This window comes from Tachyglossus aculeatus, chromosome X1 (assembly GCF_015852505.1).
Source record: "Tachyglossus aculeatus isolate mTacAcu1 chromosome X1, mTacAcu1.pri, whole genome shotgun sequence".
Taxonomy (NCBI): domain Eukaryota; kingdom Metazoa; phylum Chordata; class Mammalia; order Monotremata; family Tachyglossidae; genus Tachyglossus; species Tachyglossus aculeatus.
The window spans coordinates 98,058,361-98,067,108 of NC_052101.1; the positions used below are offsets into that span (position 1 = coordinate 98,058,361).

At 42.3% G+C, this 8,748-nt stretch overlaps 1 non-coding gene across 1 annotated transcript; it reads left to right on the top strand.

The window, feature by feature from the left end:
- The first annotated feature begins 3,212 nt into the window (after positions 1-3,212).
- LOC119920429 lies at positions 3,213-3,350 on the top strand. Its single transcript, XR_005448175.1, has one exon. It is a non-coding gene; the product is annotated as a small nucleolar RNA SNORA7 (small nucleolar RNA).
- Positions 3,351-8,748: the final 5,398 nt, after the last annotated feature.

Below are 8,748 nucleotides of genomic sequence, written 5' to 3' on the forward strand. Positions count from 1 at the left end.
CTTGAGAGTCATAAGTCACATTCTTCCACAACCCAAATATTTACATGAGATATTTTTTCAATGTCTTGAATAAGAGAATGAGATTTTATATTTATAAAGATGTAATCAGCTCCTTACAAAGTGCACTGGGAGGTACTGTGTTTCTCAAAAACCTCTACCCTTTTGTCTTTCCTGCCTTTTCCATTTTCAGCTGCCTGAGAGGAACATAAAGCTTAGTTCTACTGAGCTCAGTTTTAAGGGTGTGAAATCAAGGTTTACTTGTGTTTTTTCTCTCTCGATCAGCTGTGTCCGAAGTATTTAAATGGAAGCCTCCTGCAGTGTCTAATGACATGCAGTTAAGTTTCTTCCAGTCATTAGCTAAATGAGGACTTTATTTATTTTTGAACAATTTTGATTTGAATTTTCATTGAATTTGTCATGTCGTTGAGAAAGCACACACAGTGATTGAACTGAACAGTATTTTGGGAACGGTGTGGGTGGAAATTGAGCACGGTTGCATAATTCTGAGTTTGGTTCTCTCCTTCTCCTTCAGGTGGCAGAGACGTTCTGGCTTCTTAGTTCTTAATGTATTTCCCCGCTGCATCCCTGAGGCCCAGGGAGGATAGCAGCCAGGAGACACAGGGATGGAAATAAAAAGAGTGGCAAACTCTGATCCATGAGGAGATGGTGGCAGCTGAGCTCCCCTCTAATTCACATGCCAAATAATTTATCAATAGTATTTATTGAGTGCCTACTGTGTGCCAAAAGATAATGATGATGGAGTCTCCCATTGTAAAGGATGGATGAGCTTTGGTACAGTCATAAAGACTTCAGGACCGAGAACTTGGTGAAAGGCATTCGTTCTATTGTTAGTTGTTTGCACAGCACAATTCACAGACTCATCCCTGCCAGTCATATTTCCTCTGGAGCATGGAGGGCAATGAATGTGTAAGCAGGCAAGGCTAGAGCATATTTCAAAGTGCACACAAGTATTGCATAGTAATATTGATTATGGTATTTAAGTGCTTACTACATGCCAGGCACTGTACTAAGTACCAGGGTGGACACAAAGAAATTGGGTTGGACACAGTACATGTTCCATGTGGTGCTCACAGTCTCAATCCCCATTTTACAGATGAGGTAACTGAGGCCCAGGCAAGTGCTAGAGCCAAGATTAGAATCCGTGACCTTCTGATTCCCAGGCCTGTGGTTTATCCACTCCACCATGCTATCTCTGTATTTTTCATACAAAAGCTATTTTAATAATAATAATGATAATAATAATAATAATAATCACTGTGGCATTTAAGTGCTTAGTTTGTGCCAAGCATTTTACTAAGCTCTGGGGTAGGTACAAGATAATCAGGTAGGACACAGTCCCTGTCCCTTATGGGGTTAGCAGTCTAAAGTGGAGGGCAAACAGATATTGAATCCCCATTTTACACATGAGGAAAGTGAGGCAGGGAGACGTTAAGTGACTACCCCAAGGTCACACAGCAGAACCCAGGTCCTCTGACTCCCAGGACATGCTACTTCCACTAGGCCATGGCTGATGGTCCATGGTACAGCACTATAATCTAGCAGGCTCTTGCCAAGAAAGCCACCTTGGTAGCCACTGTGTTCTTCACTATTTTCATTAACCAGATAAATAGATTATTTTATCCATCAATCAGTAATATTTATAAAGATCTTACTGTGTGCAGGACACCATACTAAGTGTTTGGGAAAGTACAATACAATAATGTTAGTTGACACAATTCCAGCCCTCAAAGAGTTTGCAATCTAGAGATATATTCTTGAAACAGAAAAGGCAATTATAAATGTATAATTTATGCCTCTGTGGTTTAAATTGGTTCATTCCTAAATGCTTTAATTTCTTCATTCCTTATTTGCCTAACTTTGTCCCTGACTCTCATCCCCTCACCGGCCCATTTCATATGCTTGATGCCTAGGCTCTTCTTGTCTTGTCTTATGCGGTCGAGTTGTCTCCGACCCATAGCAACTCCAAGGACACATCTCATACCTCACCTCCATCTGCAATCATTCTGGTAGTCTATCCATAGAGTTTTCTTGGTAAAAATATAGAAGTGGTTTACCATTGCCTCCTTCCACGCAGTGAACTTGAGTCTCAGCCCTCAACTCTTTCCCATGCTGCTGCTGCCCAGTGCAGGTGAGTTCTGCCCAGCACAGGTGAGTTTTGATCTGTAGCAGAGATTGCCTTGCACTCACTAGCCACTACCCAAACTAGGAATGGAATGGATATGCCTCTACTTGACTCTCCCTCCTGTAATAATAATAATAATAATGGCATTTATTAAGCGCTTACTATGTGCAAAGCAAAGTACTATGTGCAAAGCACAGCTGAGACTGGTAGAGTACTGGAAGCTCTCCAGGTGCAACCCTGAGAGGGGAGGGCTCTTGTAACCTAGGAATAATTTCAACAAGGTGCACACAGTTGCATTGCATCACCCTTCCCTCCTAAGGGCTGCTAAAATTTGAGCAGATTTCACAGACTATTAAACATTTCAAAGGTTTTAATTTAAGATACAATTTCTAAGACACTTCTTTCATTGAGATGAAAATGGAATCAAGCCAACTCCTGGTCCCATGGGAAATGTGAAGAATAAGTGCTGAGTGACAGCATCAGGACCCATAGTCAATTTCTTCTCCTGATTGTTTTTCAATAGCAGGAAACCCACCTTTTATAAATCTGTAATTTGACTTTTGGTAGAGAAAACAATTCACATGTGAAATGGTTCAACTGGGCTGATAACAATGCTTCAGTACCACTTGATTTCCAGTCAGAATTGCACTGCAGAGCGAGAACATTCAGCATATACTGAAAATGTTGGCTATTTGGATAGTTTATTTGAGAATAAAGTCCAAAATGAAATGGACATTTAGAAATGAGGTTGAATAGCAAGAAATGAGATACAAATAAAATTGGCATGTACTCATAGCTGCCCACAGAGAAAAATGGGATTAACAGCCCATATCTAGAAAGTAATATTTGTGAATAAACACCCACATATATTTGTGATGTGTGTGTGTGTATACATGTTTGTGCATAGATAGCCTTTATACTTCCTGGAACCATACGAATAGCAAAATTCAGCTATTTTTGTATGTACGTGGAAATTTTTTCAATGCCAATACCACAAGACTGTTAGCTCTTGAAGGGCAAAACAGCATCTCCTGGGTAGACTACAAAGCATCTACTACATTGCCTTGCCCCTCTCTCAGGATCACACCTGGAGAGTTTCCAGTACTCTACCAATCTCAGCTACAGGAGGGAGAGTCAAGCAGAGGCCTACCCATTCCATTCCTAGCTTGGGCAGTGGCTAGCAAGTGGAAGAAAATCTGCTACAAGTCAAAACTCACCTGTACTGGGCAGCAGTGGCATGGGAGAGGGTCAACTGTGGAGACTCAAGTTAACTGCGCTGAAGAGAGCAATAGTAAACCACTTTCATATATTTACCGAGAAAACGCTGTGGTTATACTACCAGAACGATGACAGATGGAGTTGGGGTGTTCTGGTAGAGAGATGTCCATGGCGTCGCTATGGGTCGAGGTCGACTCGACAGCATAAGACAAGACATTGCCCTGCATACTGTGGGTGCTCAGGAAGTAATACCTGTTGATGAGTGAACTGGAATAGAGTGGTTAAATATCGCTGGTGCAAATACAATTATTTACAGGCTGACCTATGGTTTTGAAGATGGGGTTAGTAGTGATGGTGAGGTTTTATGGGCTTGAACAATTGTGGCTGATGAAACTGGTGCATGACTGATATTTCCTCCCCTGTGTTGATGGAGTCTCCCTTTGAGAATGATCGATGGGCCTTGGTCCAGAAAATTCAGAACTGAGAATCTGTAAGGCATACTGATTTTAGTGATAGCGGTTTGCAAAGAGATTGCTCCCTCTCCCTGCCCCATGGCATTTATGTATATATCTGTAACTTTATTTCTATTAATGTCTGTTCGTATTGATGTCTGTCTCCTCCCTTGTAGACTGTGAGCTCATTGTGGGCAGGGATTGTCACTCTTTAGTGCTTTATTGAACTTTCCCAAGCACTTAGTACAGTACTTTGCACACAGTAAGTGCTTAATAAATACAACTGAATGAATGAATGAATGCCTGTTCTCTCATCCTTGTCAGTTGTGCTCTTGCGGGGGCCCAGAGTGCAAGGCACAAGTAGGTAGGCAGGGTTTCAGCCCACTGTCAAGAGCATATCTTGGCCTTCAGTTAGTACAGTGCCCTGCACACAGTGAGTGCTCAATAAATATGACTTGTTGCATTAAGGGCAGGGAATGTGTCTACCAACTCCATTATATTGTACTTTCCTAAGTACTTAGTACAGTGCTGTGCACGCAGTAAGCACTCAAGAAATATAATTGACTGATCTTGGGATCCTCATTGTCTTTAGGCAGAAAAGTCCTGAAAAAGAAAGAATTCCATTGGCCCTATAAATGTCATTTTAATAATATTTTACCTGCAGTGATACACTGTACTCTCCCAAGGTGCATAGTATGGTGCTCTGAATATAGTAGTGCTCAGTAAATATTATCAGTTGATTGGGAGTTCTGGGATCTGCCAGTGCTTAGTACAGTGCACTGCACACAATAAGTGCTCAATAAATATGATTGAATGAATGAATGAATCTGCCAGCACTCTAAGCCTGAACCAACCAGTCTACCACTGCAGGTCTCCATTTGTCACCAGTCCCACTCCTGCCTTTCCAGTGCTTGGTAAGCTGTGTCAGTTTGCCACTCAGAGCAGTATGCCTGGAGCAGTGGACTGCTCCTCCTATGAACCATTGCCTAATCATTGTAATTATGGCATTTGTTAAGCACTTACTCTGTGCTAAGCACTGGAAGGATACATGTTTATGAGCTTCGACACTGTGCCTGTCCCACATGGGGCACACAATCCTTCTCATTCTTATTTTACAAGTGAGGAAACTGAGGCCTAAAGAGGTCACATGACTTGCCAGGTAAGCCAGTGACAGATTTGAAACTTGAACCGGGATCTCCCATCTCAGTCCCACACTCTTTCTACTAAGGGGTGCTGTTTCCCTGGTGCTTATTTTGGCTTTGTTATTTTATTTGGTTTTGTTGACTTTGCTGCTGACTGATGTTCTTAGTTTCCTTCCTTTTCTGTCTTCTCCCATTTAGACTGTGAGCTCTGGGTGGGGCAGGGACTGTGTCTGATCCAATTATTCTCTATCCACCCCAGTGCTTAGCATTGGACTTGGAACATAATACACACTTAATTACACACCATAACCAACTGGCTCACTGGTGACCATATCTTCTCTTTCAACCATAAAGTGGTGAAAAAATGAAGCCCAATTTGCCAAGAAAATAGGAGCTAGGATCATAACTTTCTGTGGGTATGAGAAACTCTCAGTGTATCCCATAACTGTAGTAGTGTGCACATTTAAGAGCTGCAATTTTGATTTGAATTTGTTCATGGAAGCCATTTTCAGCTCCTCTGGTTTGGCCATTACATTTAGATGATTTTGTCTATGTCACTTACCATTGAGATGTGGCTTTAAGTTAGAGGGTGTGGAAATACTCATGGAAAAAGCAATTTAGTAGAACAGTACTGTTTTGTATTCTAGACAGATTATTCTGTACTATAACCATATGTCTCATGGTGTATGTTTGGAGGGAAAAATGAGGGAACTACAAGCATGGGAACAAAAAGTTTCATTTTTAGTTTGTAACAGTCAGCTCTTCAGTGGGTAGGTGGGGCTGCATATTTATCTTTTCATGGAGAAGTAGCATGCAGAAATAATCCATGGGAAGATGAAAATGCAATGATCTGGAAGGTAGTTTTATGTTCTAGGATTGGTTCAGATTTATTGCTTCAGGTCTGCTGCAACATAAACAAACCGTGTCTGGCCATGCTGCTGGATGTACTACAGCCAGAAGTGTTTTATGCCAGCAAAGAAGGAACCCTCCCACTCCCTGCAATTTACAAACAGAAAGACTCAGTGTTTCAACTGGCTCTATTCCCCACCTTCCCACCCCCGACTTTGCTGTGGCTATACCAGCTTCTAAATGATATGCAATTAACTGGACTGAGCGTAAACCCCATCTGGCCCTGACTGGATAGGTTGGGTTCGGATGGTCGGTTCATGTAGAGAAAGCTCACATTCCCAGAGACATACTTTAGCATTGCTCACAGAGTTCAGTGGCTTAGTGTTTTAAAAATCACTTCTGTCAATTACTGCCTGTGTTTGTTTAAGGGCAGTGCACGCTAAGCATAATAGTGAGCCATTCACAGAGTGGAACTAGATCCCGTTTCCCACTGGACCTACCTCCTTTAAGGAAAATTCAAGTGGTCCACTGTTTCTCACAGCTCTGAGGACTAGGTTTACTTTGGACCAACTAATGTTCGTCACACATGTGCTAAACTCTATGGTGATTCTTGGCTTCCCAACTAATGGTTTCAACGTCGTTGGTCTCCTCCCATCTCAACAAAACCCAAAGTGAATGAGTGAGAATGAGCCAGAAGGGACAAGCAGAATAGAAACGGAAACAGGAGGGAACGTGTTCCTTGTTCTGAGGTGGTCAATCTTCTTACAGAGGGGCAGTTTCAGTGGGAAGTTCTGGTTTGTGAGAAATATTACACTACCCTTTCATATAGGTGGATGGTGGGGTATGGTTGTATAGAAGCGTATTAACTAAATAACATGAGGTAAATGAAGTCAGATGCTCCTAGCTTATGGGAATCAATCAGTGAATGGTATTTATTGAATGTTAACTGTGGGCAGAGAACTGTACCAAGGTTGTGGGAATGTTCAATACAATAGACTTGGTAGGCATGATCACTGCCCTCATGGAGTTAATAATCTAATAAGGAAGACAGACATTAAAATTAATTACAGCTAGGGAAGCAGCTGAGTATAAGTACATAAGTGCTGTGGAACTAGGGGTGGTGTGAGTAAGAATAGAGAAGTAGCATGGCTCAATGGAAAGAGCCCGGGCTTGGGAGTCAGAGGTCATGGGTTCAAATCCTGGCTCTGCCACATCAGCTGTGTGACTTTGGGCATGTCACTTCACTTCTCTGGGCCTCAGTTACCTCATCTGTAAAATGGGAATGAAGACTGTGAGCCCCACGTGGGACAATCTGATCACCTTGTATCCTCCCCAGCGCTTAGAACAGTAATTTACACATAGTAAGCACTTAACAAATGCCATTATTATTGTTATTAATAATAGCATTTAAGTGCTTAGATTGTGCCAGGCACTTTACTAACTGCTGGGGTACATAAAAGATAATAAGGTCAAACAAAGAACCTGTCCCACATGGGCCTCAAAGTCTAAAAAGAAGAAGAGGTATTGAATCCTCATTTTTGAGATGAGGAATCTGAAGCACAGAGAAGCTCAGTGACTTTAGACACATCACAGGCAAGTAAGCGTGTGAGCTAGGATTACTCAACCATATTTATTGAGCGTACTGTGTACAGAGCACTGTACTATGCACTTGGGAGAGTACAGAATAAGAGAGATGGTAGACATTGTTCCCTGACCACAACGAGCTTACCCCAAATCCTCTGACTCCCAGGCCCATACTCTTTCCACTAGGTTACAATGCTTCTCAAAGTAACAAAGTGCCTTATTAAGTGGTACTTTCCCAAGTGCTTAGTACAGTGCTCTGCACACAGTAGCCTATTACACTTAAGTGGTCCTCTCCTCAAAAATCTCCAGTGGCTGCCTGTCAACTTACTAATCAAGCAAAAACTCACTCTCGGCTCCAAGGCTCTCTATCACCTCGACCCCTCCTACCTCACCTCCCTTCTCTCCTTCTACAGCTTAGCCCGCACACTCTGCTCCTCTGCTGCTAACCTCCTTACTGTACCTCGTTCTCGCCTGTCCCGCCGTCGACCCCCAGCCCACATCCTTCCCCTGGCCTGGAATGCCCTACTGCCACACATCCCCCAAGCTAGCTCTCTTCTTCCATTCAAAACCCTACTGAGAGCTCACCTCCTCCAGGAGGCCTTCCCAGACTGAGCCCCCCTTTTCCTTTCCTCCTCCCCACCCCCCTGCCCTTCCTCCTTCCCCTCCCACAGCACTTGTATATATTTGTACAGATTCATCACTATATTTTACTTGTACATATTTATTATTCCATTAATTTTGTTAATGATGTGCATATAGCTTTAATTCTGTTTATTCTGACGACTTTGACACCTGTCTACATGTTTTGTTTTGTTGTCTGTCTCCCCCTTCTAGACTGTGAGCCTGTTGTTGGGTAGGGACCGTCTCTATATGTTGCTGACATGTACTTCCCAAGCGCTTAGTACAGTGCTCTGCACACAATCAGCACTCAATAAATATGATTGAATGAATGAATACTGACCTAAAAAGATATCTGTCGATTAAATATTGGATGTCTTTGGGCAAGGTCAATAAATACACTTTATTCTGGGATTTGAATAATTCAGGTTAACTATATGCAAAGGCATTTGGTAGGGTGAAATCCTGGCCTGTTTAAAACTAGACAATAGGTCAGTCCTTGCCAAATCTTTAAGTGGTGAGAACAATCTTTTTGAGAAAGAGACTCTGAATAGCAAACATAAACAAGTGAACTCCTGAATTGAACCTTACTGTGACTCCAAGCACAGGACCGAAGAATGGGAAATGACAACTTCCCTTGCAAAATTCCCTTTCCAGTTTCCTGTAAATTGCTGCATTTTTAAAAGTTAGTTTTCTCTCATACCACAGAGCCATTGTTTTTCATGATGGCTATCTTTGTGCT